Here is a 19,341-nt window from a genome sequence, read left to right as displayed (position 1 = left end):
AAATATAAAAAAAGTAGCAGTGTGCGCTATTGGTAACTCATTTTCCCCATGAAAGCCCACTCTTCTAAACAATTAGCTGTATTTTCCCCTGTATGGAACATGCAAATACAAAAATTAATAATGTACAGTCAAAAAAGAAGTTGAAAGAAACAATAAAACAATATATTGATTGTAGTTTGCTGATATGAAAATTGAATGTTTGGATGTAGTGGTCTTGAAATTGTTAAGCAGCAAATGCATATGTATCTAGTTCAGCTTTATCCCAATAAAATGAAAACGAGTTCAGCTCACCAAATGGGTTCAATCCAAGAACAACTGAGTGTTGTATAAAAGCTCAAATGCTTTCCTCTATAGAGATTTGTTCACTTAACTGTCTTTTGGTTGGCCACCTCAAAATACTATATGTCCCTCATTGCTCCAGCCTGCAACTATTTGCGACCAAAAAAAGGCTTTGATGATTATCATTTGGTGAATGAAATCATTGAAACTTTAAACTAATTATATTGTAACAGATGCAAAAGGTCCTTTTTTATTGTTGAGCAGATGTACCAGAAATTTATCTGCCATTATTTAAGTCCCTTGTTATAAGGATAATGTATCTGTGCACAGATCTTCGTGTGTTTATGCATCTTTGTGTGCTGTTTCTCTTTTGATTTAACGCATGTTCTGTGCAAAGTGTTGGTCTGTCTGTCAGTAAATATGTACGTGCATCCATCTTCCTGCTGTTTCCTAATGCACCGCGATGTCATGAAGTCTACATTTTAAGGTTGCAGGTGTATTATATGTTGTTTTCATTTTACCGGGATGCTCTGCGATTTACAGTGGACAGTGTCAGAAATCGTGTCGAAGCTTTGAAACATTTGACACTCACTTCTCTAGTGACATCTCCTGGCCATTAGCATTAATGTTACACAATCTCAAAATCAAGTTCACTGAAGTCTGTTAAATTTTTATTTCTTTTATGTGTCGCTGATATGGATTGGCAACAAAGAGAAGAGTTATCTAAAAAAATATATAATTAATGTCAGTAGGCAGAATGTACTATACAACAAACAAGAGTTTAAATAAAACAAAATAAGACACCTCACTCAAGAAGATCCGGTTCTTTTAATAAGTATTTCCCTTTTACATTGTATCATTGTTATTGTTCCTGTTAAAAGTATTACAGTAAAACCCTGATTAACCGGCATTCTTCATTAACCATCAGGGTCAAAAAAAAAAAACAATGCACATGCCAACATCTATTGCTGTGCAATGCGCTGCAACCTCTGCACATTAAGACAACTTTGCCTTTTGCTAGCATGTAGTGTTCCTATCCAGCACCAAGTGTCATGCTGCATTTTGAAATCACAATGTCAGTTGTGTACCTTCAATTTTAATAGCACATCATAGCTTTTCTTTTTTCTTATTATTAATCAATTATACATTGCTATGGCTGACAAACATATGTATGTGGTGTTGGAATTGTCACAAAAAATTGAAATTATTAAACATTTACGAAACAGTGAAAGTGCTTCAAGTATTGCTTCAGTTTACGGAGTAAAAAGAACAGTGAACAACATAAAGCATGATGCCAACAAAATTGAAAAACATGTCGAAAATGGAGACAACTGGCATTAATGTTATTCTGTGTTCTTCTGTATTGTAATTTTCTTTTAAAATTCTGTCATGTTTTATTAATATATTGTGACACGCAGGCAGCTTCTCACATGCTATGTGTGAGCAGAAAGGGTGGAATGCCATGTAAGTGATGGGACTGGCTGAAGGGCTTCTGCTCTGTAAGGGGCAGACATGCCTCTTAAGAGATGAGTGATAGAAGAAGTTAGATGCGGAGGAAGGAAGTTTTGAGTAGCGAGTCAGGACACAATAAGCAGGAGTATGTGCGATATGGAGAAAAAAAGAACATAAGTGGCAGGCGATTGATTGGTAGGGAAAGCTTTTTTTTTATTGTTTTCAAGGTGTGCTCTTTAACAAGTAACCCAGATAACAGAGTATAAGACAGGGCACCACTTGTTATGGAAAGAAGACTCCAAGTAAAACATAGAAAACTCCAGTACCTATGAATTGTATTATATTATATGAATTAATTAATTTTGTTAATACTGTATTATATTTGGTTAATATGATTTTGTTTTGTAAATAAACATGACTATTCACTAAACTAATGTACTGTATATCATTTTTAAAGTAGCTGTTCTGTTATCCGTCTTTTCTCTTATGTGTCACACCCTCAGTCCTGACCCCTGATGGATAATCAAGGTTTTACTATATTATCCACTTTTCTTGAGATCACATTTAAATTACCATTGTTCTTGGTTCAACCGTCCTAATGCTGTAGCCCTAATATATCATTTATGAATACTTCTTAATTTTGAGCTCCACAGCATATTGTGAAGTTTGCTATGAAGAAAAGACTCAGTCACAGTCAAATCTGTCACATTCGCTGATTGTGCCATCCCAAAAGCTGAAAGACGGGACAGTAAATTGTCATGGTTAACTGAATCAAATGCTGTGCTTAAGTCAAGGAGAAGTAGAATAGTGGCCATCCCAGAATCCCATATTACTGTTAATAATATTGTACTCGTATGTGGAGAAATTGCATTTTATTTTATGTGTATGACAGGAAAGATGGTATAACCTTGAATGAAACTCAGTGTCAATGATTGGTGTTAACTGACAGCAGGTTTCTGTTTTGAGTAATAGGACAGGAAAGGTGAAATGTTAAATGTGTCAGTGACTAGGACTGCATAAATGGAAGATAGTTTAAGAATACAGAAACCACAAAAGCTCAGTCTACATAAATGATTTATTCTGCTGTGCTGTAGTTCAGACAACTTCTTATTTACTGATCCCTCACCAGCCTTTGACAAGATACATTCACAAGAGATGGATGTTGCTGACAAACACAGGTGCTTTTTTTGAAAGTTTGGCTCCAGTTGTGCTTATCCAGCTGCACCACCTTGCCACTTGAGTGATCTTTATGTCGACCTCTGGATGAATTTGCAAAGTTTCTTTACAGATTTTTTGTCTCATTAATGTAGAAGTCCTGAGGCTCCCACAAATTGCAGAAGATGTTGTCGATAGTACTGATTATGTTTTGAAGACAGTTGTAATTAGTTATGCAGCACATACTTTTACACAACACATTTTAGAAATCAACCACACATATCAGCTACAGATTTGAAAATCACTAAATACTAAAAACGTTTAATGAGGAGTGTCTTAAACACATATGTTATGATGGCCACGTTAGCTTTTTAAACTCTAACGTGAAGTGTCTCTCAGCCTGTCTGACATGATCAACATAGGGTAGAATAGAAGCTCATCAACAAAGAAACATGGAAAATAAGATTTATTAAAATATTAATAATAGGAATAATTATAATTAATGATTCATTAGTTAAAACCCAAGACCTCTGTACAAAGACATTTAAAAGACAAATCTTTAAAACATACTAATCCACTTTCACGCCATATGTGGTGCCTTCCTCCTAAACATTTACTGAGGTAGATTTTTCTGGTGGGGAAAAAAAGGAAAAAAAAAACATTTCCATAGTAAAGGCTTTGCTGTGGAACTCAAAATTCACCTGTTTCATATGAGTGATTAAAACCGTGTGAAAGAAATAGTTTAAGCTCTGTCAAAAACAAAAGAAATTCCCTTATCTGTCCTGACCACCCCTTTAAATTGGAGGAGAATCTCATTTTCACATCAGGTGTTATTATCCTATAAAACTCATTTTCCTGTATATTTCATGTGTATGTATGTTTTAATCATGTTAGATTAAAACCGATTCAATGCTAATCTTTATCTGCTGTGACCCCTTGCAAAGTGAACACTGGGTAGTTAAAATAATACACAGTGCCTTTATTAAGCCTATCAGACAGTCTCCTATAGCACGTTTATGTCTACCGTGCCCCTCCATCGCTAGTGAGGATGGTTATTTCCAAAACTGAGCATTTGCTGTAGAAATGCAAGTCCCTGTAAGTGGCTTACAAAATGAACACTACATCTAAAATTGTTCACAATGTATTTTAAAAGTCTGTAAACAGTCTTCTATATCAATTTCATATTTAATGTGCCTCTCCATCCCATCCACTGGAGGGGACACTCATTTCCAGAGCTGAGCCTTTGTCGTTGAAATACTTTTCCTTAATCAACCACTGGGTATATGCCTATAAAGATGATCATTTTTTTACATGGAAAGTGATGTATTAATTTGTTTTTTTTTCTTTAAACATGATCATATATCTTCTTGTATTGTTTCACTTTTTGTCAATGTAGTGTTTAGAACTCTGAAATGTGCTTGTTAGTATTCACACACTTGTCCATAAGGCAAAAAATGGCTGTCTAAGAGAAGTATTTTTATGAACTATTATGATCTAAAGTGTATAAAATATATATACCAAACCCTTCAAAAATTGTCTGTAATTATCTTGTAGCCTCTAGTTCTGACAATGAGTCCAGTGATATTCAAAGTTTCCTGTAAGTTGTAGCACTGATTTTTCAGTTGCAGTTTTATTAAAATTGATGTGCTTTGTCTATCTTCAAGTAGAGTAAGTTTTAATGTAACTATTAATCACATTCATGGTATCATTAAGTTAAAAGTTAAGAAATGTTAACAAAAATAATCCCACAAAACACTGACTATTTTAATCATGTGAAGTGCCAGGGCAATTTGTAGGAACAAAGTTAAAACGAACCCTCTGTCTGATATAATTTTATTTTCTTATAAATTAAAGAGAGAATAAATATGATGCTTGTAGTTTATAGACAGAATTCTGAAACAGTGATTGTTGGTATTATTAGTGGTCTATCCAAAGCCATTTTACTTTTTCCAGTGCTCTATAGCAGTTACATGCAATTACATGATGTCTTCACACAAGCACATTCCTATCACATCCCATAACAATATTCGTCTTTGTTATCTTATTTATAAATGTCTAGGATTTGTTGCAGCAATGTGAAAGCATGACACTAACTTTGTTTAGTTAGTTACTTTTAATCTCCACCAAAAGGGAGAAAATAAATACAAATCCCAGGTGGCATCAATAAATAAAGGGCAATGCAAATATAGGGTAAGAAAAATATCTCCATTAAGACATGAATAAAAGAAAAACAAAAACATAAAAACAATACAGTATAATGAGAAAAATGTGACTGTGCTTAGCAGTTATTATAATGGACTTAACGATGGCTGTATAGAACTGGACAAATCTTGCTTGGGGGAGATAGAATTTCCTCAGCTGGCATAAAATATTCTCTGATGGGCTTTCTTGATAATACGGTACATGTTTTCGTCCCACTTTAGGTTTTGTGACAGCATGGTTATCAGAAACTTAATTGACTCTGCCATCTTGGCGGCTGAGCTTTTTAAAGCAAGTGATGGTTAAGCAAGGTGGCTAAGTCCTCATATCTCTGATCATCTCATGAGTCTTTTGAATGTTAAGGTCCAAATTATTAACAGCTGCACCACAATGTCAGATTTTCAACCTGTTGTCTGTATATGGGCTCATAATTGTTTGAAATTAGACCTATTAATGTGATGTCATCTGCAAATTTAATAGGTTTGACAGATGTATTACAAGTGGCATAGTCATTATTTTGCAGTGAAAACTTCTAGTGAGAAAATGACACAGCCCTGCAGCACACAGGGTTAAAGGGTCAAGCATATATTTGCCCCACTGCTATCTGTATGAAAATCTGTAATCCAAAGGGAGATTGAACTGGGATTTTTGAACTGGGTGAGTTACTTATTCAGGAACTCTGGGATGATAGCATTGAAAGCAGAGCTAAAGTCTACAAACAAGATCCTCTCATATGCCCCTGGCTTATCAAGGTCTTAGTAAATAAAGCTTAGACCCAGATTCACGGCATCATGCACAGACCAGTTGGCTCTGTTTGCAAAATATGTCCAGAAAGTGTTTTGTGTCATTCTTGACGTAGTTAAAAAACAAACAAAGTGCTCAAAGGTCTTCATTACTACAGAGGTTAAAGCTAATGGTCTGTAGTCATTCAGGCCTGTGACCTTTGATTTTTTTTGCTGCCAGAATGATGGTGGAGGCCTTGAAGCAGACAGAAAAAGTACATAGATCCATAGATTTGTGGTTGAAGATGTCTGCAAATACTGCCTGAATATGAACGGGAAAATAAGGACTGGGCCTGTAATGTTTTTTTTTTTTATATTTTGCTTCATGAATAACCTGCAGACGTCTTTTGCAGTGATGACAGGAGTGATAGGAAGGGGAGACTAAGGACAAGAAAAGTGTGAGACGGCAACAACAGTGGGACATTCAGGTTGATTTATGCCCCATTGTTTTCCTAATTGTTTAATCTTGTTCATGGAAGGTGGACCAATGATTGTCTTCAGTTATAGACTTGTAAGCAAAAGGAGTGAAGACTTCTAAGAATCACTCCTTAAGAGTAATACAGTCACTAATATCCTTTTTAGGAGAGTTACCACTAGTGCTGCACAGGTCTTGATGCTGATCATGCCAATTAGTTTCTCCTTAGTGATGGGATGTGCTGCCAAATAATCTTATTTGTGGAGAAAGAAAAGGCTAGGTCATTCATTTCATGTAGTTGCATAAGTTGCAACCTCACTTGGCATGTACTCAGCAGAGTATGCTATATACTCAATATCCTTCTTAATTTCTGCTGTACACTGACTGTGCAGAATGATGAGTCCAATACAAGCTTTCACATTAGCTCTAGACCGCTTGCTGTAAAATTAAGTATTATGTAACTTATTCTGTTTCCTATGTTGCACACCTCACATTTACTTCCAATAAATTTAATTCAGTTCACTTCAGTTGAATTCAGTTTCATATAGTGCTCCTCACTGATTACACTATTTAGCAAATTATTAAACTATAGCACATTTTATATAGACATGCAACTTATGTTATAGGCACAGTAAAACAAAATAATGTAAATGATTCAGATAAATAAATCAAGACAATCTTAGTAAAATCAGCATTATGTCTTGGACATTATAAGAGGAAATGGATTGAATAAATTTATCATTGAAAATGAAGTCTTCCAATATCTTTGGTGCCAGTTTCGATGAGCAGGAGAAGCATAAATATGTGGCAGTGGCACCAAATGCCAGAGCATAAAGAAAGAGAATAAGAGAGGATCTCAAAGATTGCTGTCTTGTATTTATGTGCAAATAACTAACAAAGACATTTGTAATATGAATACCTAATCAGCATCTGTAATCAGGGTTATACTAGAATAAGTTATCATGTCTTCATCATGAATTTAAATACTGAGACCAATAGGGATTTGTTTGCACAAGCAGACAGACAGTTTCACAGATTTGAGGCCTTCAAGCTATAGGTTTAACATTCCACAGCAGTTAAAGTTATCCTTGGGAACTTTAAAAGACTAATTTTTAGCTGCTAGCAACTACTACCTACGTATGTATTCATCTATAAGTTTTTTGTGTAAATAGTGGCCCAAACCTTTTAATGCTTTATATTTAAAAAGAAAGATTTTAAAATTAGTCCTAAAGTCTAGTCTGACTGCACTTCTGTGCTAGAAGTGAGTGTAAATACTACAGAATTGGAGTGAAATTGTCAAAATGGTTCAAATACAATTTTTGTTTTCTTTGGAGATTCTGCTGACTCTAGACTTTAGGTGATCTACTTAAATTAGTGAAACTCACCTATATTTTTTTGTGGATAAATCAACAACTATACAGGCAGGTTTAGGTAGGTGAGTGTGTGGTTCTAACAAGGCAAACAACAAAATAAAACATTTTTCACTGTGGAATTCCATTCTTGAAATCTTCCTTCTATAACAAGCATTTATCCATCCTTGAAGTCTTCCTTTTAGAAATTTAATTTCATAGCTGTAACACTTTGCTGTCTCACTCTGCTAGAATGCTGACAACACAGTTAGAAAACATACCATATTAGTATCAATGGGTCCTGCTGGTGCAAAAATCTTAGTAGACTTGATTCCAGCCACAAAATACTACAAAATATTGAAGCCAAAGGCTGGTGAGGCAGGCAGGGAAGAAGATTAGGAACAGATGTGTTAGGATCCACACAGTTCTGAATTAAGGGTGGGTGTTGCCTGGTTGGTATCCTTTGAGGATGTACATCACAGTTCAAATGGGATGAAGAATCTGGTCTAGGTGGAGAAGAGTAGGGCGGAGTTCTGGCTTGTCTACTTGGGGCTCTCACTTCACGTATCCATGCCACCATTTCTTCCATTAGGTCAAGCATGGCATCAGATTCCTGGCCAAGTTAAGGACCCTCCTGCGCATGGACAGGTGATAAAGGTGTATTAAAACTGTTATTACTTACATTGTCTCCTTCCCACAGTCTCTGCTTTCTTTGGAGGTACTCGTTGTAGTTGTAGTTGCAAGGAGCATTTGAAGTCCTAGGAGATGGCACTGGTGTTCAATAGACAGTTTGTGGTTCAGGAACTGGTGTAGCTTTTCTTAATGAGTCAAGACTAATATTAGAAAGGCTAGCAGTCTTTGATTGTAAGTGTTCATAGTCTCTCTCAAGCTGTAGCTTTCTATGAGAATTATTCTGTGCTCTTGGTGAAGCCATCTCTAGTTCTCTACGACTTGGTGTTGCTTGAGCTTGCATAGCTTGAGGCAACAATATTCTGCCGGCATTATATGCCTCTTCTTGGCAAATTGTGTATAGTACTCCTTGCCACAGTGAAGATGATGCTTCTACAACCCTATAGCCTGCATAGCTCAAATCATAATCCTCTAAGTAATGTCTGCTTGGATAAGTTGCTAGAGCTTGCTGGTTGGAGTAAGGATACACGTTCCACAGTAACCACTGCGATCCAGCTTGAAGGATCACAAATTATTGGAAATGAAGTTGAGGAGGCAGACTTGCAGTTTGCTGTAGTCACAGTGGTGTGTTGGTTAGTACACAGGAACTCATCCAACCATTGCAGGAACATTGCTTTAATGTTGAAATACCAGAAATACATATGAGGTAGAACAACTATACAGGCAGGTTTTGGTAGGTGAGTGTGTGGTTCTAACAAGGCAAACAACAAAATAAAACATTTAGTACATATATAAATTTTGTTTCACTATGCAATACATGCTATCACCATAAGGTATTTGCAATTACAACCTCAATGTGGCAGCATAACAGGTTTACAGGTATATCCATATTAATACACAAGATCTCTTAAATTTTTAATGCAATATCCCAATAATTTATAGGCTGAGTCTATATTAAACAGAGTACAAACATCCTCTGTTTTACAGAATGGTGTTGACGGTATTTATAGTAATAATAATAAACACTAAGTAACATAAAACATTAACATGTCTATTAATTCAGAACCAATTTCTCTCTAACATTTAACACTTTACTTCTAAATATGTACATAAGAACTTACATTTGGTCAACAAACACACAAATTTAAACTTTCTCTAGCGTCTCCAGTAGTTCCGGCTTTCACATGGTACGTCTCTAAAACTCAAGTGCTCACTGCACACTCCATGGCTTTCATGTGACTCTGCCTCAGCGCCTTAAAGACACAAAAGCCTTTTTTACACAACCAAAGGAATGAGTTCTTAGATGGTGAACCATCTTTATATTACAGTTTTTACAGGCAATTCACCATCTAACATTGAACTCTCCTTAAAAATGATACACCAGTGGCATATCCACAGAGTAAGGCAGGTAAAGGGTGTGTGAGAACAAATCTAAATAATACACCTGTATAAGCTTCTTGAACTGTTTCCTAAGGACCCCTCTTCTTCCTCAGAACCCACAAATTTCCTTTCACATTGTCAATATACAAAACCTGCAGTCTGCCAATACTGACAAGAGCCTGCCAGGGTCTCATTAAGTCCAACCAGCCTCCCCCAAACCTTCACTGGTGCTTTGACATGTAGATTTAAAAAACAATTATTGATAAAATCTTAAGATTTTTCCAATTTCTGTGCTTCACTGTTTGTTGGATCACACCAAGTTGATTACTAAGACTCGAAAGTATGATGGTGGGCACAGTGGTTAGCTCTGGTAAATTTACAGCTTCAGAGTACTGCATTTGACACCCATCATACAGAATTATTCACATTCTCCCTATGCCTGTGTGTATTTTTCCCATATCCAAATTATGATAGTTAACATCTCTAAATTGTCCCAGTACATATTATGTACATCCTGTAATTGGCTGGCAAAATACTTTACGATTGTTCCTTCTTTGGAAGGCATTGGTCCCCCTGTGATAACTCAAAATTTGATTTGGCAAGTGTGATAGATGATTACTAACTCTATTGTCTGTACTGGCAGCATTGATGGTTCTACAAACACCCTTCCATGATTGCCTTTTTTCCTTGATGCTTTCTATTGTAGTGCAGAGAAAAGCCAAGCAAAATGACACCTTTTATTGGCTAACTAAAAAGATTACAATATGCAAGCTTTCGAGGCAACTCAGGCCCCTTCTTCAGGCAAGAAAAGATTACAATATGCAAGCTTTCGAGGCAACTCAGGCCCCTTCTTCAGGCAAGATGTAATCATCTTGTCTGAAGAAGGGATAAAAGGTGTCACTTTGCTTGGCTTTTCTCTACATTCATAATGGCTAACACAGTAGAACACCCTAGTACTATTGTAGTGCAAATATTTTTACTTTCTTGTCAGTTGTCTGATATTTAAGAATTTATATTTAATTTCTCTTTGATGTACAGCTACTCCATCTTTTGAGTTTTCCTGGCTTTTCCAAATAATGTGTCTCCATTTATATTGTACTCCCCCCTCATCTTGAAAACCGAGATAGCTTTCTGTAATTGCATTCATATTGTATTTACTATATGCACCTTGACTATATCCAGATTGTTTATTATCACTAGTTCTGGTGGTGGCCAGTGGTTTAAGGCCAGGATGATCAGTTAGACCAATTATTTCTAACATTTGTTCCTGCTAATTCATCAATTAGACTTCAGGCCCTTTGGTTACATCTTATAGATAAACCTGCTTATAGTGCTATTTTATTCCTAAAATATTGAACAAGATTATTAACATTTGATAAAAAAAAAAAAAAAACATTGCCAGTATCGTTCTGTGCTACAAAGAGATCACATTTTTTTCCTGGCCCTGTTTGTTGAGATTTACCCTTTTTTCAACCTGAAATAATTTTGTAGTTTAAGCACAATTATGGAAGGGAAACTCAAATTACAGGACTATAATTACAGTTGGTGTGGCAATGCCTTCTCTTTTTAAAATGCCTACTCTTTTTTAAGAAAAAAGGAGATAATAATCTGTGGCAAAACTTACAAACCCTTTTATATTATTTACAAATGTACAAAACACTTCTCATAAAAGTGGGATAGCACAGCCATGATCTCCGAGTGGTCATATCCTAGCTAAAATGACTACTGATAAGGCTCCTTTTTGTACTTGTATTTAAGCTATCTTTACTGCACATATGTAGAAATAATTACAGTCAGATTCATTGGAGTACAGTTTTATATTGTAGAATTAATATGTCTGAGTACTGTACAAATTGATAAATGCTCTATATTAAACAAAAATTATCACAGAAGTGCATTATATATATATATGCATATTGTGTATACATATATCTGTAGACTTTATTTAAGAATTGTTTCCTGAATGACTTAATCCCAAACCCACCAGTCTTGTAAATTAAAACCAGATTAGCCAATATGAAATATAGTTTGCCCGTGAGCCACAAATGCATTGTAAAAATCTACAGGCAGGCCAAGCAGATTGTAATTACCCTGACAATAAGTCAATAGAAATACCTACACTGTCTGAACCAGCACCATTTATTGAATGTATTGTCAGGTTTCATTCCCTGAAACCATAACCTCCTTCGCAACTTGTGCATGTTGCAACTCCTGGCATAGCCTTTTCAGCCTGGCTTGGATTCATTTGGGTAAAATGTGAGCGGAGCAGCATTGAATTCCAATCCAGGAACATTGTCTGTGTTTTCCAGACCCACAGGAGCACACTAGCATTATTTTAAGCAGAGGGGATGACAGTAAGCATTACAGGCAGGAGCAGCAGTGAAGACATCTGGGATTGTGCCTGCTGCTCCCGCAAAGAAACATAAAAATTCAGCACAAGCACAAGCAATGCAGTAGGAGAAAGGGCATTTGTGAATTAATTAATCTACCTGTGTTCATCCACTATATAAGCAGGTAAAATGGCTGTTAATGGTTTCCAATTATTAATCAATCAGATCACGTTAATTGCAGATACTGTATTGTAATTTGCTTTGATAATGCTGTGATGGAGAGATGTAATTTTTCTGAATTTCGGGATAGTGAAACCTATAGCTGAAAATGTATATTGTTTTATTGTTAAAGTTGTAAAAGTCAATTTTTATTGCTAAAGTCAAATTATATTCTTACTGGCTCATAATATAAAATGCATTACAGATTTGCATCATTAGTAAATAAATTTTTATATATTAATGGATATTTTTATGAAAGAATTATCTCTTCAGTCAAACAAACAATCAGAGGTCAGTACAAGGACAGGTTTTCTATACCACTTCAGGCTTTCCAGTATTAGGAAAATGCCATCGTTGGATCAGAACTTATTGCATACTAATAGGAAGGACTTGTGGCTTTGCACGTTTCACAGCAGCCTGGGGCATTTTCATATGTGAATGGACAAGCTTCATTATGCATGCGTTTTTAACTCGCTGCCTTTTGTTGCTCATTCTTCAGCAGTAGGCTTCATTAACATTTGCAGAATCATGCAGCACTTTCTTAAGATATATGATCTGCCTGATCTCTCTGTTCTTCTATCCCCTGATTAATTAACCGGGGATGCAGGCACACACAGATTCTCCAAAATGCAAGAACAAGAATAAAAGGAATATCAAGCATTTAACACTTTGGCTTTAGTAAGAATATTTGGTGATGTCTTATTTATATATTGTATTAGGAATATTATGTGGATATGTTTCTTTATTGATGGTGTTGGGGGAGGGGATGGGTTAGAAGTGGAGACACTGGCATGTGTCTGCAATCACTAGCTTCTACTAGTTTCCATGGCAACTCCTTTTGATCCTTTTTTTCATCTTCCTTCTAGTCAACTATAGTACTTAAGCAATCCCCTTACTTGACTAGTGGCTACAGTTTACAGTGGCTTTCATCAACAAAGAGAACAAGAAGGAGAGGTGCTAGGTCATATGCACATATAGAGTAACATTTATACATAAATCAAATTCATCATTTGTATATTTAATATACTTTGTTCAAGTTTGCAGTTCTCAGTGAAACTTCTTCATGAATTATGGATTTAGTCTGTATATTAGTTTTCAAACTCATACATGTTTTTGGTAAGCCATTATATTTTACATGTATTCTACAGTAAACAACATCCTATAGCATTTCTCAAGTCCAAAATAATCCAAAAATGCATACATGCATTACTTTACGATTGAAGCAATGACAGGTTGAGCCACCAAATTCAGAGTATGATATGGGATGTCCAGTCTCATTTATTTTGAAATGTTCTCAAGGGTATACACGATGTGGAATAAATATATGTATATGGGTGTAGCTGCAGGAAAATGTTTGGATTGGAGCATATTTTTATTTTTAACTTCCAAACTATTGCTAAAATCTACCTGCAGCCTCTAATCAGCAGACAGTCTATGGTTCATCATTTTTAAAGACTAATCAGAAAGTTAAATGCCTTTGGTTTAGATATACACTGTCAGCTAAGACAAGCACACTTCATCCACACTTGCTGTAACTAGATACGCTCTGGAGAGTCTGCCCTTCATATATTCATATCTACTGCTGGTGCCTTGTGCTTCTCCACATATGCTGGGAATAAATGATTCCTGATTCATTCTGCTGATCCTTGCAGGTTTATTCTACAGATAGATAGATAGATAGATAGAACTTTATTTTTCCCCGGGGGAAATTTTACTTTTTACAGAAGCTATTTAAATATAACATATTTATTATTAATAATAATAATAATACGAGGGGCATTCAAATATAAACAGGAATTTATGAGCTACACTTTATTTATTGAATACAATGAAATGACTTATACATTAGTTTTCTGTGTACCCTCCTGCCACTGCAATACACTTGTCCCAGTGCTCAGGAACAGTAGAAGTCTTTTGACTGCATGATGACCCATTCCTGCACAGCATCAATAACCTCCTCATTCAATTTGAATTTCTTCCCTCCTAAAAAATCCTTAAGTGGACCAAAGAGATGATAGTCCCTGAACGATTTGCACCATTCATACACTCTACTAGATCGAGACAGACACTCATCCCCAAACTGATTTTTAAGTTTCGAATAAATCTGAGATGGAATGACACCTTCATTTGTCAAAAATTTTTAAATAATTTTCTGCGCAACACTACTGTGTACCTCCTGCTCCGAAATGTTGATTATAACTGACAGGAAGGGGGAAAAGAGCAGCTAGCACTACTAACGACAAGTTCAAACATGCATGTGTTTGTCCAAGGAGTCATATCTACTTTACACTCTTTATAAGAACAGTGCATGAAAATTCCTGTTTATAACTGAACGCCACATGACTGAACAGGGAAAAGAGTTAAAAAGAAAACATTTCTGACTTGATAGTCACACTGTGGCTAACTCTGTGTTAGTGTGTTATGGAGAGCATATGCAGCATTGTTCATAATGGTACTCAATTTTTTATTTAATACTTTCCTTTACTACTACCTCCAGGGAGTCCAGAGTGTGTCCCATATCTGAGCTTGCCCTTTTAATTAACTTGTTGATTCTGTGGGCCTCTCTTAAAGTGATGTTACCAGCCCAGCACACCACAGCATAGAAAACTGCACTGGCCATGACTGAGTTGTAGAAGATGTGAACGATAAGTGAAGAAGATCGTCCCTTATATCTCATCTCTCACACTGCATTAGTTAATTGATATAGAACAATGTGAATCAAACTCCTTTGACTTTTGACTGTATTTGTTCTGCAGCAAAATTCTGAGCTTCTGCTTTACTAATGTAATATAATGAATGTGTTGCATTCTATATAGTTTTGGCTACTGTGGCACAGTGATTTTTGGTCTTGGTCCTGGCACTGTATCTTTGAACTTCGCACATTCTCCTTTTGCATGGGTTACTCTATGGGTGTGCAGTTTTGTTCCTTTTGTTTGTAAGGTTTTTACAATGTACTTGTTTTAGAAACTCTGAATTGGTCATTTTGGGATTTATGCATGAGTGTTCTAGTGTTCCATGTAGGTTTACTTGCTACCTTTTGGTCAAAGCTACCATATCCTGTGATACTAAATTGGTTTAAACATTTAGAAATGAAAGGCTGGATGGATAAAAAGCTTTATAAAATATGTTTACCATTAATTAATATAGCATGCACCAGGGGCGCATTAAGCACTACACAAAAACAGCCCTGGGAGCAAATAAACATTTTTTATTTACAAAAATACAGGTTTCTTCCTTTTAATACAGCTCGATACAGCACAGGAAAGCAAACAATTCCTTTTCCTTTCTCCTCAACTCATCCCAGACTTCTGTCCAGCTCCTCTCCCAACTTCAACTCGCTTGGCTAAGACCGAGTGGCTCCTTTTAACTATGACCTGGGAGTTCTTCCAATGCTAAGGTATAGCCCGCTGGAAGCACTTCCGGATCGAACAGAAGTCCCTGAAAGTAAAGATTGTGAATCCCTGCATCTCTCTCTGGCAGCCCAGGTGGAACCCAACAGGGCAGTCCCATGGAACTTCAGGCCCATGCATGCCCTGCAAGTGTCTGTGTGGGAATCCTAACCCAGGGAGACTGCCATCTAGCATATAGGGGTGAGAAAATATTCAGTAGTGTTCATCTCCCCTGGTCCATCCTGGCAGAGATGCTATGCCCATGTGCGCCACTCATTACAAGCAATAAATGTTCTTTTATTATGTAAGATTAATAAATGTTTCAACAGCATACAGAAAATTCACAGTATTATACTCTTAAGAAATAAGGAAGATTTTTTGCACTTAGAGTATAGATCATATTACAATAACAAAAAGGTAGTTTAGTCAAGAATACAATCAGTATCACATTCTAAATACTAATATTTAAAATTAATTTAAGAGAGTTATGGGAAGACAGACCTTTTTATGAATGAATTCTCATATATATTGAAACATGAAAAGAAAATTATCTTTCCTAGCCACAGTATAATTTAGGTTTTAAATGGCCATTATTGTCACATACACAAACTACAGTGAAACTCTCATTTACAGATGAGGCATAGCCTCTTCATTAACTTACAGAGGGTGGGTTAGGACCTCCTGAGATTGTGCAAGCAATGTAGTGCAGAAAGTCACTTATAGTCACATAATTTTATCCCATCTGGTATTAAAGTACAGGAAGCAATTATAAATGAAACACTACAGACAAGTAAACATTATTCTCCAAAATATTTTGATACCAGGTAGAGATCCTCTGCCAATCTATATCATCCGATTTCCACTAAAAAAGACTTGATCATTGATCGGTAAATTGGCCAATCTCAAAAAGCAATCTTTTCAGCCCAGTGCTTCTTTACGCAAGGTATTACGGTAATTCAGCCAGCATGCAGCCTTTTTATTTTTTGCAGCGACCTTTCTGTAGTGTAAACAAATCAAGTCAAGGAATTGGAATATTAGAATATTGGAATTGGAATATTAGAATATTGAAATATTGGAACTGGAATATTATTGTAATATTATGTTAAAGAAAATGGAGTAATAAACTGAGAAAAGCGAACTGGGGAAGTTGTCACATGCAGTTAAACAAATGGCAAGACAAGCTGCTTTAATGAATTCAAACTTTTCTATTTTGACCTTTAATTAAAACGGATACCGCATGAGATTGGGCCAAAAGCTTATTGTAAATGCCTCAGCTTTGCATTTGGAAAAAGATAAAGACAAATTTGAAATTGCTGCTTTGTTAACAATAGTCTTGTTAGCTTAAAAGAAAAATGTGTTTTACAGTGGAACCTCGGTTCACGAACGCCTCGGTACACGTACAACTCGGTTTACGACCAAAAAGTTCGCCAAACTATTGCCTCGGTTCACAACCACATACTCGGTATACGAACAAGCCAGTTTCCCTTTCGGTTTGTGCGCACCGATGATTTCCGCACGTGTTGCATTGTTCTCAGTCAGACGTGCGTGCTTGCACGTGCCTGCATGTGTGCTTTTGCTGTGAACTCTGTGCTCTATTTCATTTCCCTTCCGGTTCTTACGCACCGATTACTGTATTTAAGCATGTTCAGCCTCTCCCTGTTCATTGTTCTCAGTCAAACGTGCATGCTTTACCTGTGAACTCTTTGTGCTCAACATTATTTCGTGTGCTTTTGTAGTTAACCATGGCTTCTAAGCAAGTGAAGAGTGGTGAGAAGAAAGTTTTGCAGAAAATTGAAATCGAAGTAAAGAAAGAAATTATTGAAAAGTATGAGCGTGGCGTTCATGTTACTGATCTTGCCGCCGAGTACAAGAAGTCAAAACCTACGATTTCGACTATTCTAAAGCAGAAAGAATCTATTAAAGCAGCTGATGTTGCAAAGGGAGTTACAGCGTTAACCAGACAGAGGCCTCAAGTGCTGGAAGAGGTGGAAAAACTGTTTACCAGTTTACTGTTTACCAATTTGAGAACCCACGTGCTTTCAAACAGCACAATGTAAACAAAGCCAGACTGCCAGAGATGTTGGGGGCAAACACGAAGGGTTAGGTCACACGGACTTTGTTTTTGGAATGGCTGCACAAGGCTTTCGCTCCCACCAGCTAAACAGCTAAAAACACCAGAAATCCAAGAAATCACAAGAGAAAACATCCCTCCATCTCTCTCAAAACTGTAACCTCTTGTCCACCCATTTTCTCTTCACTTCATGCCAGACCTCGACTCATGCAAGGTTAGTTTTCTTGGTGGTTTATGGTTAGTTTTTGTATTACAGATTTTTCAAATGTTCCTTTTTTTCCCCTGTGCTTAAAACTCATTAAAAAAGTGTTTATACAGCGATCGGGCACGAACTCCTGCAATATTATTTTCTTGGTTGCTTGTGGTTGGTTTTTAAATAAAGTTCGGATTTGTTCAAATGTTCCTTTTTTCCCCCTGTGCTTAGTGTTTACACAGCGATCGGGTCATAAAGGCTATAGCGCGAACTCTTAGTGTTATTTTCTTGGTTGCTTGTGGTTGGTTTTTAAATAAAGTTCAGATTTGTTCAAATGTTCCTTTTTTCCCCCTGTGCTAAGTGTTTAATAATAATAAATAATAATTCATTACATTTATATAGCGCTTTTCTCAGTACTCAAAGCGCTATCCACACAGGGAGGAACCGGGAAGCGAACCCACACTCTTCCACAGTCTCTTTACTGCAAAGCAGCAGCACAACCACTGCGCCACCTGTGAGGATATACAGCGAGGTTTATACAGCGATCGGGTCATAAAGACTATAGCGCGAACTCTTACAATGTTATTTTCTTGGTTGCTTGTGGTTGGTTTTTAAATAAAGTTCGGATTTGTTCAAATGTTCCTTTTTACCCCCTGTGCTGAAAACTCATAAAAAAAAAAAAAAAGTGTTTATACAACGATCGGATTGTAAGGCTATAGCGCGAACTGCTGCAATGTTACAGAGAGAGAGAGAGAGGGCTCGCATGCTTCTGAGAGACAGAGGGGGAGGGGGCTCGCATGCTGCTGAGAGAGAGAGAGCCTGCGCGTGCAGCTGAGCAGGGAGCCTGGGTGTTTGTGTCAGTGTTATTCAATGTTTTTACATTAGTTTACTATTGCACTGTGCATTCTATGGTGTAATTAACTATATTTGTGCTTAAAAAATATTTAAAAAAATATATTTACATACAGTTCGTACGGTCTGGAACGGATTAATTGTATTTACATACAATCCTATGGGGGAAATTGCTTCGGTTCATGACCAATTCGGTTTATGACCAGAGGTTTGGAACGAATTATGGTCATGAACCGAGGTGCCACTGTACTTATAAATTTGTTAAGCATGTTAGTCATGTCTTCTTTATAAACAACTTACGAACATTTGATACATTTTTGTGACTTTTTTAAAGATTTGTACTGTGCTTATTATTTGCTGCTGTGTGTCATACATTATACATTTTGGTAAGAAACAAGTACTGCATTAGTAAAATCGTAATCCATACTTATAATTACACCCCAATAATTATGAATGTATAGCTGATACACTGAAGAATAAAACACACCTTTATAAATATAGTAAATGTATATTTTAACAGCAAAAAGGCTTTAGTGCAATTAATGATTACAAATTATTAAAACCAGTGTATTTACAGGTGTATTTGCATTTCAGCACTATTAACTGCCAATACCAATTAATTGATTGTGTGAATGTGTGTATACAT

The 19,341-nt window shown here is 36.3% G+C and overlaps 1 protein-coding gene across 1 annotated transcript in view; it reads left to right on the top strand.

Annotated features, from left to right (window-relative positions):
* cntnap2a (contactin associated protein 2a) overlaps positions 1-19,341 on the top strand; it is a 1,161,044-nt gene that overhangs the window by 1,092,836 nt on the left and 48,867 nt on the right. The window lies entirely within an intron of this gene.

The sequence above is a fragment of the Erpetoichthys calabaricus genome, chromosome 6 (genome assembly GCF_900747795.2).
Source record: "Erpetoichthys calabaricus chromosome 6, fErpCal1.3, whole genome shotgun sequence".
In the NCBI taxonomy this organism is placed as follows: domain Eukaryota; kingdom Metazoa; phylum Chordata; class Cladistia; order Polypteriformes; family Polypteridae; genus Erpetoichthys; species Erpetoichthys calabaricus.
The sequence above is the reverse complement of the archived record's forward strand: the minus strand, read 5'-3'. Positions and strand labels throughout refer to the sequence as shown.